The sequence below is a fragment of the Salmo trutta genome, chromosome 17 (genome assembly GCF_901001165.1).
Source record: "Salmo trutta chromosome 17, fSalTru1.1, whole genome shotgun sequence".
In the NCBI taxonomy this organism is placed as follows: Eukaryota; Metazoa; Chordata; class Actinopteri; order Salmoniformes; family Salmonidae; genus Salmo; species Salmo trutta.
In genome coordinates, this window is record NC_042973.1 from 45920117 (window position 1) to 45942938 (window position 22822).

The window sequence follows — 22822 nt, forward strand, 5'->3', positions numbered from 1 at the left end:
ACAGTTTTGTTAAAGCCTGGGAAAGATCCTATGCTTTGTGGGTCATATAGACCAATATCTCTATTGAACACTTCATGTAAGATTCTTGCGAAACTCATAGCTCTTAGACTGGATAAGGTTCTACCGGACTTGGTTGATATGGACCAAACAGGCTTTGTAAGAAACCGCTAATCTGCTGATAATATCAGAATATAATGTAATATTATGCATTATGTTATGTAGAGAATGACCAAGAATCTGTAGTGGCGGCTTCATTAGATGCGGAAAAAGCTTTTGACCGCATAGAATGGAACTACCTGTTTGAAGTTTTACAGATGATGAATATTGGACCTAAGTATGTAGGTCTGATTAGATACATGTACAAATGTCTGGTAGCTCAGATCCTGACTAATGGAAACATTTCCTCACAGTTCTCCCTATCACGTGGCACAAGGCAGGGTTGTCCCGCTAGTCTGCTCCCTTTTTCTTTGGCTATAGAGCCACTGGCAGAAGCTTTTAGATGTCATCCATCCATCCATGGTGTTCGTATAGGTGGGCGTGAACATCTGGTCTCGCTATATGCCGATGACATTTTGCTTTACCTCACCAAAACAGAAATTTCACTCCGAACATTAGTTGACATCCTGAAAGAATATGGGACCTTTTCAGGATATAAAATAAACCTATCGAAGAGTATAATTATGCCTTTTAACAGGGCAGCTATGCAGAACCCAATCTTAGACCAACCATTTTCTTGGAAACCACAGAAAATGACATATCTTGGATTGCAAATTCCTTCTGAAATTATGAAGACATATCATCTGAACTTATATATACTCCACTTCTCAAAAAGGTTGGGGAAGAATTGGATAGATGACGGGATTTACCAATTTCTCTTATCGGGTGGGTCAATTGTGTAAAGATGAATATATTACCAAAATTCTTGTACCTTTTTCAAACCTTGGCCTTTCCTATTCCCAAAGTTTTTTTCAAACAACTTGATAGGAAGATTTCTTCATTTCTGTGGAAAGGGAAACACCCCAGAGTGAAACTCACAACTTTATGCAAACCATACAAGATACAACAACAAGTTCACCCTCTTGGAGACAGATATAGGAGGAGTGTCTGACCCTGGCTACATTGGCATCTATACCTTATATTAGCCCACCTAAAGCTTTGCTAGGTTTCATAAACTACCCTTTCATTAAAAACACTTTAAATATATGGATTGAAGTCTGTAAACAAACAGAAGGGCTTAGATCTATATATGAACAAACACCTTTCGAAAATAACCCCATCTTACCCAAAGCCCTGACAGATGGTATTACATTTTCTTGGTTCAACAAAGGAATTAAAACATTTGGTAATCTCTATAGAGAAGGTGAACTACTGTCCTTTGAACAACTGGCATCTCATTTTCAGTTACCTCAAACTCTTTTCTTCAAGTACCTACAGGTTAGGCATTATATTGCCACTCAGCAGGGAGAAAACTGATAAACTGTGGCTGGAAAGGAAAGGGGTAAAAGGTTTCATTTCCTACATGTACTTTAGGCTTCAAGCTCTGTTGGGGAATGATGAACCTCTGAAAGCTTGCATGAAGTGGCATGATGACCTTGGTCTCATTTTTGAGGGTAAGAAATGGGGAAAGCTCTTTTTAGATGCTCAGCGTCTTTCATTTAACACAAGGCAGAAGTTGATGCAATTCAATATTTTACATAGGGTCTACTTTACACCAGAGAGACTGTACAAGATCAAATATAAATATTCAACATTTTGCCCAAGGTGTAAAACGGGAGTGGGCTGTCACAACTTCCACCGAAGTCGGTTCCTCTTCTTGTTCGGGCGGTGTTTGGTGGTCGGCGTCACCGGTCTTCTAGCCATCGTCGATCCACTTTTCATTTTCCATTTGTTTTGTTTTGTCTTGTTTTCCTACACACCTGGTTCTCATTTCCCTCATTAAATGTTGTGTATTTAACCCTCTGTTCCCCCCATGTCTTTGTGTGGAATTGTTTGTTGTAAGTGCTTGTGCACATGTTTACTGGTGCGCTTCAGGTTTTGTACACATGTTGGTTATTTCTTTATGCCGTTGGTTTTCAAATTAATCTGCTCCGGCTATTACCTAGTTCTGCTCTCCTGCGTCTGACTTCACTGCCACCAGTTACGCACCCCTTACAGAATTCCACACCTCACCATGGAGTCAGCAGGAGCAGGTACCCCGGGTATAGGAGTCGAGGAGCGTGTCAGAGAACACGCGGAGATGCTACAACATCTCGGCATCGCGATGACGGCGTCGTCCAGCCCATGGACCGCTGGGAGAGACAGGGAGTCCCTCCAGTGCCTCCACCAGCACAACAGGGGTTCCCACTACTCGTCCCTCCTGTACCCGGTCCCAGTGGGATGCGTCTTGCCCTTCCCGGGGAGTATGATGGGACGGCGGCACGGTGCCAGGGTTTCCTGCTACAGCTGGACCTATACCTGGGCACCGTTTACCCGGCTCCTTGGGAAGGAAGAGGGTGTCCGCCCTCGTCTCGTGCCTCTCAGGGAGAGCTCTGGAGTGGGCTAATGCCGTGTGGGGAGAAGGAGATGCAGCGTTGGAGTTCACCCGCCGCTTCTGGGCAGTCTTCGACCACCCGCCCGAGGGTAGAGCGGTGGGTGAACGTCTTTTCCACCTGAGGCAGGGGACGAGGAGCGCCCAGGAGTTCGCCCTGGAATTTCGGACCCTGGCCGCAGGAGCGGGATGGAACGTCAGGGCCCTTATCGACCACTACCCTTGCAGCCTGCGCGAGGATGTCCGATGGAAGTTGGCCTGCAGGGATACCACCCTCACCTTCGACCAGCTGGTGGACCTGTCCATTCGGTTGGATAACCTGCTGGTCACCCGCGGACGTCCAGAGAGGGCTCTGTCGATTCCCTCTCCCAGCACCACCGCTCGCTCCGGTGCCTATGGAGCTGGGAGGTGCTTAGGTCAGGGAGGCCTGAGGAGGGGCTTTCACGTTTACCATCTGTGGTCGCAGAGGTCACACTGCTGGTCGGTGCCGGGTTGGTTCCTCGAGGGGTCGAGGCAGCAGGCAGGGCACTCTGGCGTCACCCCAGGTGAGCATGCACCACTCTCATCCAGAGCCCTCTGTTGTACACCTGTTTGTGCATGTTTACTTTCCTGAGTTTTCCCCGCATTCCCAGCATAAGGCGCTCGTCGATTCAGGCGCGGCTGGGAATTTTATCGACAGAGCATTCGCCCATAGGTTAGGGATCCCTATTGTTCCAGTGGTTAGGCCTTTCCCAGTTCACGCTCTGAACAGTCGACCATTAGGGTCCGGGTTAATTAGGGAAGCTACCATTCCCCTGGAGATGGTGACGCAGGGGGGTTACGAGGAGAGAATCAGTCTCTTCCTCATTGACTCTCCTGCATTTCCCATGGTACTAGGCCTTCCCTGGTTAGCTTGTCATGACCCCACCATTTCATGGCAACAGAAGGCTCTCACGGGGTGGTTGTGAGAGTGCTCAGGGAGGTGTTTAGGGGTTTCCGTTGGTGCTACTACGGTGGAAAGTCCAGACCAGGTCTCCACCGTGTGCATTCCCACCGAATATGCCGATTTGGCTCTCGCCTTCTCCAAAAAGAAGGCGACTCAATTACCACCCCATCGACGGGGGGATTGTGCGATAAATCTCCTGGTAGACGCTACACTTCCCAGGAGTCACGTGTATCCCCTGTCACAGGCAGAGACGGCGGGTATGGAAACATATGTCTCCGAATCCCTGTGTCAGGAGTACATTAGGTCCTCCACTTCACGCCTCCTCGAGTTTCTATTTTGTGAAGAAGGAGGGAGGTCTGCGCCCATGTATTGACTACCGAGGCCTAAATCAGATCACGGTGAGGTACAGTTACCCGCTACCTCTTATTGCCACGGCGATTGAGTCAATGCACGGGGCGCGCTTTTTCACCAAACTAGATCTCAGGAGCGCTTACAACCTGGTGCGTATCAGGGAGGGAGACGAGTGGAAGACGGCGTTGAGTACGACCTCAGGGCATTATGAGTACCTCATCATGTCATACGGGTTGATGAATGCTCCATCAGTCTTCCAAGTCTTTGTAGATGAGATTTTCAGGGACCTGCACGGGCAGGGTGTAGTGGTGTATATTGATGACATTCTGATATACTCCGCATGTGTCCCTGGTGCTCAGGATGCTTGGTCGACTGTTGGAGCATGACCTGTACGTCAAGGCTGAGAAATGCCTGTTCTTCCAACAGTCTCCTTCCTAGGTTACCGCATTTCCACCTCAGGGGTGGAGATAGAGAGTGACTGCATTTCAGCCGTGCGTAATTGGCTGACTCCCACCACGGTAAAGGAGGTTCAGCCGCGCGTAAAGGGGGGGGTGGTACTGTCACGACTTCCATTGAAGTCGGTTCCTCTCCTTGTTCGGGCGGCGTTCGGCGTCACCGGTCTTCTAGCCATCGTCGATTCCACTTTTCATTTTCCATTTGTTTTGTCTTGTTTTCCTACACACCTGGTTCTCATTTCCCTCATTAAATGTTGTGTAACCCTCTGTTCCCCCCATGTCTTTGTGTGGAATTGTTTGTTGTAAGTGCTTGTGCACATGTTTACTGGTGCGCGTCGGGTTTTGTACCCATGTTGGTTATTTCTTTATGCCGTTGGTTTTCAAATTAAACTGCTCCGTTCTGCTCTCCTGTGTCTGACTTCACTGCCACCCCTTACATGGACACACTTATGCATATGTTTTTGTCCTGCCCTGAACTAAGCAATTATTGGAAAGACATTATTCAGATCTTATCACAGGTCACTAATATGACGGTAGCAGTAGATCCTTCCCTTATTCTTCTTGGAGATGATTAATTAAAAAAAAAAAATTATTTCACCTTTATTTAACCAGGTAGGCAAGTTGAGAACAAGTTCTCATTTACAATTGCGACCTGGCCAAGATAAAGCAAAGCAGTTAGACAACATACAAAAACACAGAGTTACACATGGAGTAAAACAACATACAATCAATGATGCAGTAGAAAAAAATAAGACTATATACAATGTGAGCAAATGATGTGAGATAAGGGAGGTAAAGGCAAAAAAGGCCATGGTGGCAGAGTAAATAAAGTATAGCAAGTAAAACACTGGAATGGTAGATTTGTTATTTGAAGAAAGTTCAAAGTTAAAATATAAATAATATGGTGCAAAGGAGCAAAATAAATAAATCAAGTAGGGGAAGAGGTAGTAGTTTGGGCTAAATTATAGATGGGCTATGTACAGGTGCAGTGATCTGGGAGCTGCTCTGATAGCTGGTGCTTAAAGCTAGTGAGGGAGATAAGTGTTTCCAGTTTCAGAGATTTTTGTAGTTCATTCCAGTCATTGGCAGCAGAGAACTGGAAGGAGAGACGACCAAAGGAGGAGTTGGCTTTAGGGGTGACCAGAGAGATATACCTGCTGGAGTGCATGCTACAGGTGGGTGCTGCTATGGTGACCAGTGAGCGGAGATAAGGGAGACTTTACCTAGCAGGGTCTTGTAGATGACCTGGAGCTAATGTATTTGGTGACGATTATGAAGCGAAGGCCAGCCAACGAGAGCGTACAGGTCGCAGTGGTGGGTAGTATATGGGGCTTTGGTGACAAAACGGATGGTACTGTGATAGACTGCATCCAGCTTGTTGAGTAGGGTATTGGAGGCTATTTTGTAAATGACATCGCCGAAGTCGAGGATTGGTAGGATGGTCAGTTTTACGAGGGTAAGTTTGGCAGCATGAGTGAAGGATGATTTGTTGCGAAATAGGAAGCCAATTCTAGATTTAACTTTGGATTGGAGATGATTGATGTGAGTCTGGAAGGAGAGTTTACAGTCTAACCAGACACCTAGGTATTTGTAGTTGTCCACAAATTCTAAGTCAGAACCGTCCAGAGAAGTGATGCTGGACAGGCGGGCAGGTGCAGGCAGCGATCGGTTGAAGAGCATGCATTTAGTTTTACTTGTGTTTAGGAGCAGTTGGAGACCACGGAAGGAGAGTTGTATGGCATTGAAGCTCGTCTGGAGGGTTGTTAACACAGTGTCCAAAGAAGGGCCAGAAGTACACAGAATGGTGTCGTCTGCGTAGAGGTGGATCAGAGATTCACCAGCAGCAAGAGCGACATCATTGATGTATACAGAGAAAAGAGTTTGCCCAAGAATTGAACCCTGTGGTACCCCCATAGAGACTGCCAGAGGTCCGGACAGCAGGCCCTCCGATTTGACACACTGAACTCTATCAGAGAAGTAGTTGGTGAACCAGGCGACGCAATCGTTTGAGAAACCAAGGCTACTGAGTCTGCCGATGAGGATGTGGTGATTAACAGAGTCAAAAGCTTTGGCCAGGTCAATGAATATGGCAGCACAGTATTGTTTCTTATCGATGGCGGTTACGATGTCGTTTAGGACCTTGAGCGTGGCTGAGGTGCACCCATGACCAGCTCTGAAACCAGATTGCATAGCGGAGAGGGTGCGGTGGGATTCGAAATGGTCGGTAATCTGTTTGTTGACTTGGCTTTCGAAGACCTTAGAAAGGCAGGGTAGGATGGATATAGGTCTGTAGCAATTTGGGTCAAGAGTGTCACCTCCTTTGAAGAGGGGGATGACAGCAGCTGCTTTCCAATCTATGGGAATCTCAGACGACACGAAAGAGAGGTTGAACAGGCTAGTAATAGGGGTTGCAATAATTTCGGCAGATAATTTTAGAAAGAAAGGGTCCAGATTGTCAAGCCCAGCTGATTTGTAGGGGTCCAGATTTTGCAGCTCTTTCAGAACATCAGCTGAATGGATTTGGGAGAAGGAGAAATGGGGGAGGCCTGGGCGAGTAGCTGTGGGGGGTGCAGTGCTGTTGAATGCAGTAGGGGTAGTTATGTGGAAAGCATGGCCAGCCGTAGAAAAATGCTTATTGAAATTCTCAATTATAGTGGGCTTATCGGTGGTGACAGAGTTTCCTATCCTCAGTGCAGTGGGCAGCTGGGAGGAGGTGTTCTTATTCTCCATGGACTTTACAATGTCCCAGAACTTTTTAGAGTTTGAGTTGCAGGAAGCAAATTTCTGTTTGAAAAAGCTAGCCTTGGCTTTTCTAACGGCCTGTATGTATTGGTTTCTAACTTCCCTGAAAAGTTGCATATCGCGGGGGCAGTTCGATGCTAATGCAGAACGCCACAGGATATGTTTGTGTTGGTTAAGGGCAGTCAGGTCTGGGGAGAACCAAGGGCTATATCTGTTCCTGGTTCTAAATTTCTTGAAAGGGGCATGCTTATTTAAGATGGTGAGGAAGGCATTTTAAAAAAAATAACCAGGCATCCTCTACTGACGGGATGAGGTCAATATCCTTCCAGGATACCAGGGCCAGGTCGATTAGAAAGGCTTGCTCGTTGAAATGTTTCAGGGAGCGTTTGACAGTGATGAGTGGAGGCCGTATGACCGCTGGCCCATTACCGGTGCAGGCAATGAGGCAGTGATTGCTGAGATCTTGGTTGAAAACAGCAGAGGTGTATTTAGAGGGCACGTTGGTTAGGATGATATCTATGAGGGTGCCAGTGTTTGCGGCTTTGGGGTTGTACCTGGTGGGTTCATTAATAATTTGTGTGAGATTGAGGGCATCAAGCTTGGATTGTAGGATGGCTGGGGTGTTAAGCATGTCCCAGTTTAGGTCACCTAGTAGCACGAGCTCTGAAGATAGATGGGGGGCAATCAGTTCACATATGGTGTCCAGAGCACAGCTGGGGGCAGAGGGTGGTCTATAGCAGGCGGCAACGGTGAGAGACTTGTCTTTAGAGAGGTGGATTTTTAAAAGTAGAAGTTCAAATTGTTATCTCTGCAGTAGATTGCAACACCGCCCCCTTTGGTCGTTCTATCTTGTCTGAAAACGTTGTAGTTAGGGATTAAGATTTCAGAGTTTTTGGTGGACTTCCTAAGCCAAGATTCAGACACAGCTAGGACATCCGGGTTGGCAGAGTGTGCTAAAGCAGTGAATAAAGCAAACTTAGGGAGGAGGCTTCTAATGTTAACATGCATGAAACCAAGGCTATTACGGTTACAGAAGTCATCAAAAGAGAGCGCCTGGGGAGTAGGAGTGGAGCCAGGCACTGCAGGGCCTGGATTCACCTCTACATCCCCAGAGGAGCAGAGAATAATGAGTATGAGGGTACTATAAGAATTGGTCTGTGACGTCCAGAATAGAGAGAAAAAGGAGCATGTTTCTGGGGGCTATAAAATAGCTTCAAGGTATAATGTACAGACAAAGGTATGGTGGGATGTGAATACAGAGGAGGTAAACCTAGGCATTTAGTGATGATGAGAGAGATATTGTCTCTAGAAACATCATTGAAACCAGAAGATGTCATAGCATGTGTGGGTGGAGGAACTGAGAGGTTGGATAAGGTATAATGAGCAGGGCTAGAGGCTCTACAGTGAAATAAGCCAATTAACACTAACCAGAACAGCAATGGACAACGCATATTGACATTAAGGAGAGGCATGCTTAGCCGAGTGATCCAAGGGTCCAGTGAGATTCAGACAGCTAGCCGGGCCATAGGTAGCAAGCTGGTGGAAGATGGAGGGAGGTCTGTTTTTAGCCACCTCGTGCGTTTCCGTCTGTGGATTAGTGGGGTTCCGTGTGGAAGGGGGGACCAGTCCAAGTTGGCAAAATAGTAAGTTATAGTGGCCCAAGAAAAGTGTCCGATAGACCTATTCAGATCGCAGCCGATTAGACAGCTAACGATTAGCGGGCCGCAGAATGGGCGATCAGGTTACGTCGCGACGGAGGGGCCAATTGGATAACTCCCTCGGGCAGATAACGTCGGTGGACCAGTCGTGAAGGCCAGATGGGGCTCCGCATCGGCAGTAAAACGGGTCCGGATAGGTGATTGTAGCCCAGGAAGCACTTCAGCTGGCTAGCTCAGGAATAGCCCAGGAGTGGCTGACGGAACTCTTCAGCTGGCTAGCTCCGGAATAATGTGTGTTAATTCCGGGACCGACGTTGCCAATAGTCACTCAGGTAGCAGCTAGTTAGCTGCAAGATCCAGGTGTAAATGTCCAGAGCATGCGGTAGAAATCCGGGGAAAGGAGAGAGAATAGGACCGGTATGCTCTGGTCTGAGTCGCGCTGTACAAAGACTGGCGATAGCTTTCGAGCTAATGGATATCTGATGACCGCTAACCGTGGCTAGCTGAACTCCAACATTAGCCAGTGAAAATGGCTAACCTCTGGCTAGCTTCTGTTGTGGATTTCAGATTTGAGGTAAATAATACTTTCTTTTTTAAATTGGTGAGGCGGGTTGCAGGAGAGTGCTTTGAGGGTGAGTTTTTAGAAGAAAAAATGTAAAAAGATATGCGAAATACATATATATATACACAGGACACGACAAGAGGAGGGTAAAGGACGTCTGAACTGCTACGCCATCTTGGGGAAAGAAGATTCTGATTCTGTTCTACCAGTTAATATTTGTACAAAACCAGATTCATTAAATTGGCAGTCATTGCAGCCAGTAAATGCACAGCTATTATATGGAAGTATCACGCCTTCAGCGGAGGTCTGCAGCCCAGAGCCTTCAGCGGAGGTCTGCAGCCCAGAGCCTTCAGCAGAGGTCTGCAGCCCAGAGCCTTCAGCGTTGGTCTGCAGCCCAGATCCTCCAGCGGCGGCTTGGAGGTCGGAACCTCCAGCAGTGGTCTACAGCACAGTGATTCCGGTAAGGATCTACAGTCCGATTCCTCCAATCATGATCCACAGGCCTATGTTACAGAAGCGGAGGGATCTGCGGGCGGAATGAAGGTTACGCCCTGAGCCAGAGCCACCTCCGTTGCTGGAGGATCGGGAGAAGAGGAGGGTTCTGGGTGAAGCACATGAGCCGCCATAGACTGTTGTCACCCTCCCTGCCCTCCCTTTGTGTTTGGGGTTGTTGTTGTTGGGTTTTTTGGTTTGGGTGCAGTCGGAGTCTGCACCTTTGGGGGGGGTACTGTCACGTCCTGACCCTGGTATGAGGTAATTTATCCCTAGTAGATTGGTCAGGGTGTGACGGGGGTGTTTTGTCTGTGTTTTGGGTTTTCTGTTTTCTATGTGGATTGTCTAGAGTTTCATTCTATGTTGTCATTTTCTATGTTGTGGCCAGGTATGGTTTCCAATCAGAGGCAGCTGTCTATCGTTGTCTCTGATTGGAAGCCATACTTAGGCAGCCTGTTTTCCTTTGAGGTTTGTGGGTAGTTGTTTCCGTTTAGTCTAGAGTACCTGACGCGACTGTTGGTCATTTTATTGTTTTGTTGTTGAAGTGTTTTCATTAAAAATCAAAGAATGAGCACTATACACGCTGCGCCTTGGTCTCCATTCAACGACCCCTGTGACAGGAAGTGTGACACTCCGCCAAGCAAGCAGATGTGGCTAAAAGAACTATCTTCCTATAATCCATATGAAAGAATAACATACAATTTACGTAATAAACCCTTTGAATTTACTGATGTCTGGGGGGACTTTCAGCAGTTTCTAGAGACGTCACCTTAGCTGCCTCATTACTACTTTATTCATTAAATTGGCAGTATTATTATTTGTTTTTATGTTGAATCATTTATTTTCTAGCATGGAATGTGAAAGTCATTCTGTTTCTTTTTTTGTTGTTAATCAGTGAAGCTAATACCGGCAGAGGGGAGGGAGGGGGGTGTTCCTGTGTTGGGGAGGGAAGGGTTTTGCACGATGTCCACCCATGTAGCATGGTGTTTTGTGTTGGTGGAAGGAATAACGGGGCATTATCTGTGTCATATTTTGATGATTGTTAAATTGTAAAAAAAAAAGAAATACCAATAAATATATTGTACAAAAAAAATGGAGTAGTTTTTCCACAACTGGTTATTTACGTTTTAGTCATTTAGCATACGGTCACACTGGTCACCCGTGGGAATCGCACCCACAACCCTGGCGACGAAAGCACACTGTGCTTCATCAAATAGCAGAACCAAATTACCTGGTTTGAAGTTGAGATTACATTAAAAGTACATGGTGCAAGTGATCAATGCTGTTCGAGATTCTACATAGACTACAGCAATTGTGAATATCTCCACAGATCCGCCACAACCTACAGTATGCATGCTATCTTGAACATGCACGCTTTATATGATTAACGTTACATATGAATAAATGTATACTTACAGAAACCTTAAAATGTGGCCATGGATCTGTTACTTATTTTAAGGTTGAATAAATATTGTTACATTAGTTTGTAAGATAGCCTTAACTTTAGGCTATTTACTGTATTACAAAGGTAATATTGAATTGTGTTTAGTTGACAACGCAACCAAATATCAACATTTAAAGGATATATTTACTGCTTGGATAGTTCAATCTAAGACACTGGCTTAATTCCATCCTTTAACTTTTATTTTTGGTTGAGTTGGAGACGTGAAGCCAACATCTAATTTATTAACATGTTTTGTCGACAAATTAACAGGCTATTTATTGTATTTCAAAAATGATATTGAAATGTGTTTGGTCGACAACATCAATTTAGGCATCAGGCATGTCACTTCCCCCATTGGCTGACGGTGCTAATACCGAATGGGACCAAACTATTGTGGGTTTAGCGTTGACTCAAAACGAATGCACGACAAAAAAACACACACAACTACTACTATTATAGTATAGAAGTAAAAATACCTGTAGCTATGTTCCTATTTGGACATAATCAAAAACATTGACACCACAGCGTTTCTCGTTCTAAGAGGAGCTATACTAAATAGATAATTGTGATTTTCAGATTTATTTGAGTACTGGGAATTTATTTGCCGTGCATATATGCTGATGAATTGAATATGAAACTAAAGTCGTGAATGTTTTTCAAAGGCGTCTGTGTGGCGTCAGCTGGGAATGTTCCACACAGATGTTCAATGAGCGATCGAGTTCTACGAAACTCACTAGGCCTACTCTCATTTTAATAAATTCAAAACCACTACTGTAATGAAAATAAAAGCCAATAAACTGAATAATTACTGTCAAACTATTCTTTTTATTCAATTGTTGAATTAGGCCTATTGTATTTAATTTTACATTTCTGTCACGCCCTGACCAGTAGAGGGGGTAGTTGGGTCAGGACGTGGCAGAAGGGAGTGTGTGTTTGTTATTGTTTCATTGATTTTGGCCGTGTGACTTCCAATCAAGCACAGCTGTAGAGGGTTGTGGTTGATTGGGAGTCACACATAAGGTGCCTACTTTGCCTTGTGGGGTTGTGGGTGGTTGTTTTTTTACACTGCTTGTATTAGCCTGTAGAACTGTCACTGTTGTCACCCTTTTTGTTGTTAAGTGAATGCTCTACTCCTTTTTTGGCAATAAATGACCATGAGTATTCACATACCTGCTGCGCCTTGGTTCATTTCAGAAGACAGCCGTTACAATTTCATGCCTATTCAAGTGGTTTTGACAAACTTTTAGGATGTGGACGGCTGCTATGTCATAATGTACATGATGTCATAATGAAGCATTATTTTGTTAAACTAAGACAATCCATAGACAGGTCATTGACGCTCTTCCTGAACTGAGGTAGGACCTATAATTTAATGAAATAATCTCAAATGCATTACTTTTATCTTATGAGAACTTTATTTCATCAACTGTCAGAAAAACTTATGTTTTGTGATGTGTGATTTAAAACTAGGTCTTGTGGTCTTGTGTTTCTGTTTTCAAGAATATATTGTTGAAACTTTATAGTCAAATCCTATGTGTGCAAATGATCTGGAAGTCCAAGTTGAAGGTAGGCCTTAGTCTGTGAATCTTTCATTTTTATGAATTTATGAACATTTTGGCAGGAATTGGAATGTCCTTTGAAAGTGAAAAAACACTAGTTTATAATAACAACTTTGATCAAATTCTATTGTAATATATGTAATTTATTCTATATTCTTATTCTCAAACATGCTTTTTGTTGTTGTTTGCTCCTCCACTGTGACTCTCACAGCCATGAAAGACAGAGTGATGTCCAGGACTAAGACACAAGAGACCAGTCAGAACAGTTCTGAGAACAGCCTGACAGACATCCTCAGTGTCCGGAGTGCCAGTGATATTGTCCTACAGCCAATGCCACCAGGGAGAAAGAATAGCCGATCCCACTTCCACACGATGGATGTGACAAAAGAGAGGGCTGACATGGGAAGGCTTCCAATGGCCACTCCACCCATCAGCCTCCCAATGCTCACTGTGACCTCTCTCACTGTCCAAAAGATCAAAAACACCCTCAAGGTGACTGGCATGTCTCGTCAACAGCTGGAGGGACAGATGGGTAGCAAGCGTCTGGGTCCGGTCAAAACCAAAACCGGAGGGAGCACATTGACCTCCAGCCACAAGCAGGAGCCAGAGGTTAAATCCAGCAGACCACAGACACCAGGAAGCATCCCTAGGAGGCCCAATGTATGCTCCACTGCAGCCAAGACAGTAGCTTCTTTATCTGGGACTCCATGCAGCCAGTCTGAGGTCAGGATCCAGGCCCATCCTCTCCAGAGGTCTAACATCCAGGACCAAAGGCCCCGCTCTCCTCCTGCTCAGGCCAGACGGTCTCTGTCCGACGGCAGCCTCTTGCAGCCGCCATGTTCTCCTGTGGATGTCCTCCAGCCTGAGGTCCAGGCCAGCAGGAGCCTGGCTCGACCCAAGACCGGGATAGCTAGGATAACAAGACATACTGATGGCAGCACACTGAGGTTCCCTGACCAAACCTTAGAGCTTATAAACTCCATGGGTAGGAGGGAGAGCACCAATTCTTTCCCTGTGCTGCCAACCATTGCAGTGTCAGCCTCACCTGCCCAGATGGCCATCCCATCGCCTACCAAAATGATCAGCCAAGTGCCTGACCTTCTGGTGCCGACTCCATCTGCTTCTCTGGTTCCTTCCAGCCGAGTGCCTGCCCCACCTGCCTCCCCAGTGCCAGCCCGGCCTGCCAACACCAGATCACGGCGTGTGTCGAAGACGATCCAACTCTTACAGATCCGGTCTGCTATGATGGACCAGCAGCTACCAGAACAACTGGGTGACAAACAAAGCATATTACCCTCTGAGCCCCTGTACTTCAGTAGCACTGAGAGGATGTTCCTCTGTGGTCCACCTTTAGTCTGCCACCCAGCTAACGTAGGCGGAGATGATGGCTGTCACCCCCTGCCCAGACCTACGCCCAGCCACACAGGTCACACCGACCACTCCGCTTTACTGACCAGTAGGAGAGTAGTACAGGTGGGTGAGAAGTGCCCCTTTGAAATCCTCTTGACCCCTGTGGTCCCACTGGCAGAACAGCCTCCTATCAAGCGGTGGCACAAGCCTGCCTCCCGTGCCAAGGCCGAGCGGGAATGGAAGAATAGCCAACGAGGGCGCAGGAAGAGAGTGAATCCCATTCACTGGGACGTTAACTTTAAGTCTGGGCCTTTCTTCCCAGTGTGTGTCTCTCCATCACTGCCCTCGATCTTGGAGGTTGATGAAGAGTCTCTTTCTGAAGAGATGGAGCAAAGCCAGTTGTAAGCGGTCGCGCACACACGCACGCGCGCACACACACACACACACACAATCTTAATTTTTAGTTTTTTTTAACCTTTATTTAAATAGGCAAGTTAGTTAAGAACAAATTCTTATTTACAATAACGGCCTACCCCGGCCAAACCCTAACCCAGACGACACTGGGCCAATTGTGCGCCGCCCTATGGGACCAGTGTCTTAGACCGCTGCGCCAATCGGGAGCCCTATTGAGACCTCATGGCCTCCCATGGACCAGAGAGGATCAGCCAGCATCATCCCAGCATCTGCCCTGCCTGCCATCCTAGTACCTCCACTGCCCTTTCAACCCTGCAAGGCAGTAACTGTATCGTTTTTCTTTTGATCTGAAGCCTGACACTGTTCAACACGTCGTGTGTCATCCTCCATCTTTTGAATAAAGCTTCCTCTGCATGATTTTATTCTAACATTATCCATGTTTTTTTTGCAACCCTCAAAAACAAATGTTGATCCCCATGTAACGACACGTGATATTCCACAAGGGGGGCACTAAAGGTCTGTAACGAAAGGAGGTTGAACACTTTGTACCTTGAACACCATCTGAACTTACACACAGCCTCAACTATTTAAATGACAGAAAATGTCATATCTGCTCTCACACATTAAGAGCGAGAGAGAGAGAGCAAAGCATAGAAGGATGTTGAGTTACATATGAACACTTCCCATCATACTCTCAGGAAGGTAAGGTTAGTTAGGCTACATGTGATCGTGCGTCACCGTAACTGAAACAAGGCCTTCTTTCTTTCATGGTTTCACGTCATGGTGCAAGTATTTGCATAAACTGGGAAACATTGAAATCTTGGACCAGGATTCAAACACAGGGACTCTTATTTCAGCCATAGGGACTTGTGACTCGACTCGACTCAAACATTGGTGACTTTGACTCAACTCAGACTTAGCCATAGGGTCTTGTGAATTGACTCGAACTTATGCTTCAGTGACTCGACTACAACACTGCTGCCATTACATGGCTACTGCTACAACTAACAATTCTAGGAAGGGGTACCCTTTCTTGGATACACTTTTCTGCTGCTCCCTCAAAAGCATTAAGCAGACATTTTGATTATACCTCCCAACTCATAACTCCCTGTTGGGGTGTCTATCTACAAATAAACACAGCAAGAGGATTACAACAGCTAACACAGGAAGCTGAAATCCTGGGGTCCGCCTTATGTTCACTCAGTTCTACCACATTTTGAAAAGGTGCTTTTCATCCATGACCAGGCCATGTTTTGGCCATTTTGCTGCACTAGGCATAACAATTGCAGACATTCTCCAATCCGGCAAAGAAATAGGCCTATAGTGTACAGTGTCGGCCTATAATGTAATTTTATAACTAGGCCTACCATAAGATAGCCTACCATTTGTAAAACATGCAGTTGTGTTGGCTTTATTAACCGAGTCCTGATTCCTGACAAAAGCTTATAGTGACTTGTCCTTTAAGATATGAACATCAGTTACACATCAGCTACCCAAGTTTATTATGAGTTTTCTTGAGGATTTTTGCAAAGAGACCAATGCTGATGTAAAGGCCTAAGTCTTCACAGCAGTACAAACCTGAAATCACTTATTATCAGTACATTTTATTCCACCTTGTGAAACCAGGGGTCTAGTGGAGGGTAAATGCGAATAAGATTTTAAAAAAGGCCTGTTATGAGAGAGAAAGAGAGATGGTGAGAGTAGCTGAGTGCCTATAGCAAGAGATGGCTGTTAATATCACTAGGCTGTTTGGTCTGTGTGCAGGTAGTGAACCTGATTGCTGAGGGGTTAGGTTGCTAGTTAGAATCTTAACCTGCCATAAGCTACTTTTGTGTCAGCAAGTCTACAGACAATTCAAGTAGCTGCACTTAACACCTCACTGATACTGATTGTGTAAGCTACAAACCCAAACTGTGTAAGGAAATGTAGATGACAGTAATAATATTGCACACATATTCAGAAATCTGGGCTGATGGAATCATTGTCTACTCTCCATAATATCTGCTGGAGATCCAGCCCCTCCCCCACTGCAGAGTGCACAAAGTACCGAACTATCAAAAATGTCACAGGTCAACACTGTTCCCATCTCCCCCACGCTGCAGTGACAAGTCTCTCCCTAGGGTTGCCACGTTTACTATGTTGTCTTTTATTGAGGTACTTTTAAAACTTTGCTGCAGCTGAAAAGTTTTGGTCGCTGGGTGCAAGTTTTTAATACTACTTCTATATTGCACCATTACCAACATGGTATTTAAAAAAATCCATTAATTTCCCTGTAATCTGCTGAAATTGTGAAAGGTTTCAGGCTTTGAAGGCGGGTTTTCCTGGAATTACTAGAAATTTGAAATTGACCTGGCAAGCCTGTCTCTGTCTGAGCATGATCACAACAAAAGTAGCTGTGCAGCACGTTTTTTAATGAAGAGGAGGATGGTTGTAGACGTTCACATTCCTGCAAGAAGGTTAGCTATTAACTAAACTGTTAACCAATATTTTAACTAAAATTGTATTTGGTGTATTGGCAAGCAAGCATGTTCCCGTTGTCTTTATTTGTAATTAATATTAGCTCATGTATTTTTTATTTATTTCACCTTTATTTAACCAGGTAGGCAAGTTGAGAACAAGTTCTAATTTACAATTGCGACCTGGCCAAGATAAAGCAAAGCAGTTCGACAACATACAACAACACAGAGTTACACATGGAGTAAAACAACATACAATCAATGATGCAGTAGAAAAAAAAAGACTATATACAATGTGAGCAAATGATGTGAGATAAGGGAGGTAAAGGCAAAAAAAATGCCATGGTGGCAAAGTAAATAAAGTATAGCAAGAAAAACACTGGAATGGTAGATTTGTAGTTTGAAGAAAGTTCAAAGTTAAAATATAAATAATATGGTGCAAAGGAGCAAAATAAATAAAATAAATAAATACAGTAGGGGAAGAGGTAGTAGTTTGGGCTAAATTATAGATGGGCTATGTACAGGTGCAGTGATCTGGGAGCTGCTCTGACAGCTGGTGCTTAAAGCTAGTGAGGGAGATAAGTGTTTCCAGTTTCAGAGATTTTTGTAGTTCGTTCCAGTCATTGGCAGCAGAGAACTGGAAGGAGAGACAACCAAAGGAGGAGTTGGCTTTAGGGGTGACCAGAGAGATATACCTGCTGGAGCGCGTGCTACAGGTGGGTGCTGCTATGGTGACCAGTGAGCGGAGATAAGGGGGGACTTTACCTAGCAGGGTCTTGTAGATGACCTGGAGCCAATGTGTTTGGCGACGATTATGAAGCGAAGGCCAGCCAACGAGAGCGTACAGGTCGCAGTGGTGGGTAGTATATGGGGCTTTGGTGACAAAACAGATGGCACTGTGATAGACTGCATCCAGCTTGTTGAGAAGGGTATTGGAGGCTATTTTGTAAATGACATCGCCGAAGTCGAGGATTGGTAGGATGGTCAGTTTTACGAGGGTATGTTTGGCAGCATGAGTGAAAGATGCTTTGTTGCGAAATAGGAAGCCAATTCTAGATTTCACTTTGGATTGGAGATGATTGATGTGAGTCTGGAAGGAGAGTTTACAGTCTAACCAGACACCTAGGTATTTGTAGTTGTCCACAAATTCTAAGTTAGAACCGTCCAGAGAAGTTATGCTGGACGGGCGGGCAGGTGCAGGCAGCAATCGGTTGAAGAGCATGCATTTAGTTTTACTTGTGTTTAGGAGCAGTTGGAGACCACGGAAGGAGAGTTGAATGGCGTTGAAGCTCGTCTGGAGGGTTGTTAACACAGTGTCCAAAGAAGGGCCAGAAGTACACAGAATGGTGTCGTCTGCGTAGAGGTGGATCAGAGATTCACCAGCAGCAAGAGCGACATCATTTATGTATACAGAGAAAAGAGTTGGCCCAAGAATTGAACCCTGTGGTACCCTCATAGAGACTGCCAGAGGTCCAGACAGTAGGCCCTCCGATTTGACACACTGAACTCTGTCAGAGAAGTAGTTGGTGAACCAGGCGACGCAATCGTTTGAGAAACCAAGGCTGCTGAGTCTGCCGATGAGGATGTGGTGATTAACAGAGTCAAAAGCTTTGGCCAGGTCAATGAATACGGCAGCACAGTATTGTTTCTTATCGATGGCGGTTACGATGTCGTTTAGGACCTTGAGCGTGGCTGTATGTATGTCTTTCCGAAAGCCACATTGTGTCAGATATACTGCGTCATGAGAATGAAATTGGTGGGTTTATCCAAACAATTCATTAATGTGCAATTGTTACTTTGCATGTTTTACCTTCTACTTATTTACTGCTTGCTAATGATTAGCGTGCTAGCTAGCGGTTAGCGTGCTAGCCAGCGGTTAGCGTGCTAGTTTAGCATAATTGGTAACATGTCTTTGATTCAGAATACATGATTGTGGTTAACCCAATGTTACATGCATTAGAAAATAATATTGCTAGTGTAACTTGAATTGGTTTACAACCTAGCTAGAAAATCCAGTTCTTTTTCATCTGTTTTGTCAAGTCATAAGCATGCATGTGTGCTGAAATATTTATATAAATCCTCTCGTTAAATTATTTTATTGAAGTTTTGGCAGTTTTTTTAGCGCCCTTTCTTACTCAAAGAGAAACAAGGTGCTAGTTATTTTGGCTTTGCACGTAAAAGAGTGTAACACCACAACAGGAATAAGGATTGTGGGAAAGTGTAACATTTGGTAGGGCTGTGCCAATTCACATGCCTTGCTTTAGCCATGTCACTCATACTGTTTCTCGTTTAGTCCATCCATAAAAGCAGATCAGCTTTAGTTGCATCCAGGAACTTGCATAATGTGCTTATGTTATGCTTATACTTGCTTTTTTACCTTGAAAGTCGTCTTAAAGGAAATTGTAATAGATGTTTGTAGGACCTCTGTCAGTCAATGATAACAGTCATTGGTGTCCCCCAGCCCATCCCCTTTGTTGTGTGCAGAGCAATCTTGTCATTCTTTTAAGTCTCAACCATTCTTTTTGAAACTTGTCTTCCTTTACAAAGGCACTGCAGAGGCTAAGAAGACGCATGGAAACTCTAAAAGAAACATAATTCAACTTGTAGGCCAGATTTGAAAAGGAAATAATAAATCCTGAAGCTCAGGTTTGTCAGTTGTTTAGAATGAGGATACTGGGGATGGTTGAATCATATTCAATTGCCTAATTTGCACATGGCTAATTTCATTTTATTGTATCCTTAGATGTCAGACACCGAGGCTGCCACTACCTCTGGGTCGATAGTCCATGTGTTGGATGATGCACCGCCGTTGATCAGAACAGACAGCGTATACGTAAGTTAGTGTCATTCAACACTAGCACATACTGTAAGTTCTTGTGAATCAGCTTTGTAAATCAAAGACAGGCAAGTCTGCACTTCCATCCCATATTCATTGTATTATAAGAAAATGTAAAGTAGAGGAGCACAGAGCCATAAGTAATCAAAATGTACCAGTGTCCAAATACTTTTATATCTGTCTAGTTATCCAAGAGACTTTTTTTTTCTGCAATACAGTTGACCAAAGCTATGCTTGGATACAAGACTGATGACTCAATAACCAGTATTGACAACAGTGAAGATGGTTGTGTCCCAGGGCCATCAGAGGAAGGCAATTTCTATGAAGAAAATCTGACCGGTATGCTTATACCTTACATACACATGGACCTATTCTTAATTACAATGTCCTTTTCAACATGTTTTCCACTGATGTTTTCCAGGAGAGATGTCAGCGATTCGGGCTAAACAGCCAATGACCAAGGGAAAGCTGGGACAAAAGAGAGGCTCACACGGTAAGCATGTTTCCTGCTGCCTTCAGTCAGTGCATTTTCACTCTGTAGTGGCAACTTATGGCCGTACTGTGCTGGTCCAGATCAATACCGTCTTTGTCAGTTAGTGTATTTCCAACCATGCCAGCACAGAACGGTTCAGTTTGGATTGGACACAAGTCAAGATGTTAGATCTGGAACTAGTGTGTCAGGATAGATGATAAAACAGAAGGATTACCACACTTTACATTGTTTTTCTTGAGGGAGTGAGGGAACATGATTTAATAGGTATTGCTTTTATTAGAAGGTTTACATTGCAAACAGATTGTTGGGCTTAGATTCCATACAGATTGAGTCTGCCTTGATGTCAGCATTGCACATTCTCCTCTCACATCCTTATCTATGTAGTTATTTAGTTGGGATTGTTAGTTTAATCTCAACACACTCTCTGCAGATACAGCTGTAACCTTGTAGAGTTAATACAGAGAGATGTTCAAGTACTGTATTGTAGTCAACCTTTATTTAATGTAGTCATTCATAATGCCATCTCTTTCCAAAAGGTGCCAAAGGAACAAAAAGGTATTGGTCGACAATAGAGGTGGATGCAGTTGATTCCATGATGAATTTTATCCGAATGGGAAAAACACCTGGAAAACAAGACTGTGAGAAATGATTGCTGCTTCTCCCCAAGCGCTTTTAAACAGGGACTGGAGAGCAGTTAAGTTCTATGTACACAACAGAATATCAAAACGCAGCGTGTTGAGTGCTCATATTTATTACTATAATGAAACACTTAAAAAAAGAATCAAAAACGAAAGCAAAAAGTTCCGTCAGGCAACAGACAACTAAACGGAAAACAACTACCCACAAAAACCCAGGTGGGAAAAGGATGCCTAAGTATGGCTCCCAATCAGAGACAACGATAGACAGCTTCCTCTGATTAGGAACCATACCCGGCCAAAACATAGAAATAAAACACATAGAATGCCCACCCCATATCACATCCTGACCTAACCAAACAGAGAAAAATGGCTCTCTCAGGTCAGGGCGTGACACTCACTGTCCGGGGGAAGTTTTTCCAGGTGGGTGGTTCACTTTTGGAGTGACTAAGGTCTCAAGAATACAAAGCCTGCTGACTTTGAATGTTACAGGAAAAAAAAAATATCTAAACTATTAATCTGTTACTTGGATATATTGAATCCATTACTGAAATGGCTGTTCCAGTTTAAATACTTTACAGAAGTACTACACTACAGCCGTTGAGTTGCCATCCGTGTTGCATCATTGTGACATTCTACATGAATATTTTCAGTCTTAAAATAGAATGAATGCGTTAAATATGGAGAATTTAAACTTGTTAATTATTTTACGCTTCCATTAGGTACAACGTAGGCAGTTGGATAGCTTTTATAGATTTCATAGGAGGCATTCTCTCGATGGCTGATGGCAAGGCATTGCAATGCATTGAGTGGCTGCTGCCAACATTCAGACTCAATCTCTCGCCACTTTAATAATTCGATGTAATAAATGTATCACTAGTCACACAATGCCGCTTTATATGTTTACATACCCTACATTACTCATCTCATATGTATATACTGTACTCTATACCATCTACTGCATCTTGCCTATGCTGTTCGGCCATCGCTCACCCTTATATTTATACGTATATATTGTTAATTATTCAAGTAGTTGGTAAAATTACAAGTGAACTTTTTTCAAGGAGTCAGCAACTTTTCGTCATTTCCTCATAATAGATTTTTTTCTAACTCATGAGTGAAATTTCTGTGCTTCTATGATGTCTGAAAGCATGGTCCTCAAAAGGTATGTATTTGTGAGGAGTCCTAAATTGATTACAAATACAAGACTGTGTGTGCGTGCGGTTAGGTTTGAAGCTTCTCTAACCTGCTCTGTGTTGTTGGCCTCTGGAAACACCTCTGGTTGCCAGCGCTCTCTGTGATAGAAGATTGGCCTTAGCGCAGCAGCTGTGGCAGACAGATTCTGCTTGTGAGCGTAAACTGAGAGCACACAGCTGATTAACCCCTTCACTGCCAGCCAGGGAAATTGAAATGTATGCAAATATTTCCCAGTTTATGCAAATACTTGCACCATGATGTGAAAGAAAGAAGGCCGTGTTTCAGTTAAGTGTTCATATTTAACCCAACATCCTTCTGTGCTTTGCTCTCTCTCTCTCTCGCTCTTCTTTCTTGAACCAGTTCTAGAACAACTGATACAGACATACTTCTCTGCTTAGTCACAGCTTTCTCATGCATGTTTCTAGAGAGAAACTGGGTACGATGCATGACTGATCTTACAGTGCAATGTAAGATCTTTGCACTGGCCCCAATAAATCTCTACAAAAATGTGGTAACACCTCTTAAACTTGAGTGATATCTTTATAATGCTAGTAAGCATTGGGCTTTGGTGGAGAAAATGTGTTTCGGAATGAACCTTAGAAAACAATACATAAGTTGCCAGAAAGTGTTCATTATGATGGACTGTGAAAAACCCAAGGGATAATCATCTATTAGTGTACTGTGTGAGAGCAGATATGACATTTTCTGTCATTTAAATAGTTGAGG

General features: G+C 44.3%; 2 long non-coding RNA genes across 2 annotated transcripts; both read left to right on the forward strand.

The window, feature by feature from the left end:
• The first annotated feature begins 16784 nt into the window (after positions 1-16784).
• On the forward strand, positions 16785-19698 carry LOC115152289 (uncharacterized). Its single transcript, XR_003867460.1, has 3 exons — positions 16785-16935; positions 19483-19581; positions 19679-19698. It is a non-coding gene; the product is annotated as an uncharacterized LOC115152289 (long non-coding RNA).
• Positions 19699-19703: 5 nt separating this feature from the next.
• Positions 19704-21042, forward strand: LOC115152288 (uncharacterized). The gene is made up of 4 exons (XR_003867459.1): positions 19704-19768; positions 19990-20110; positions 20193-20264; positions 20801-21042. It is a non-coding gene; the product is annotated as an uncharacterized LOC115152288 (long non-coding RNA).
• Positions 21043-22822: the final 1780 nt, after the last annotated feature.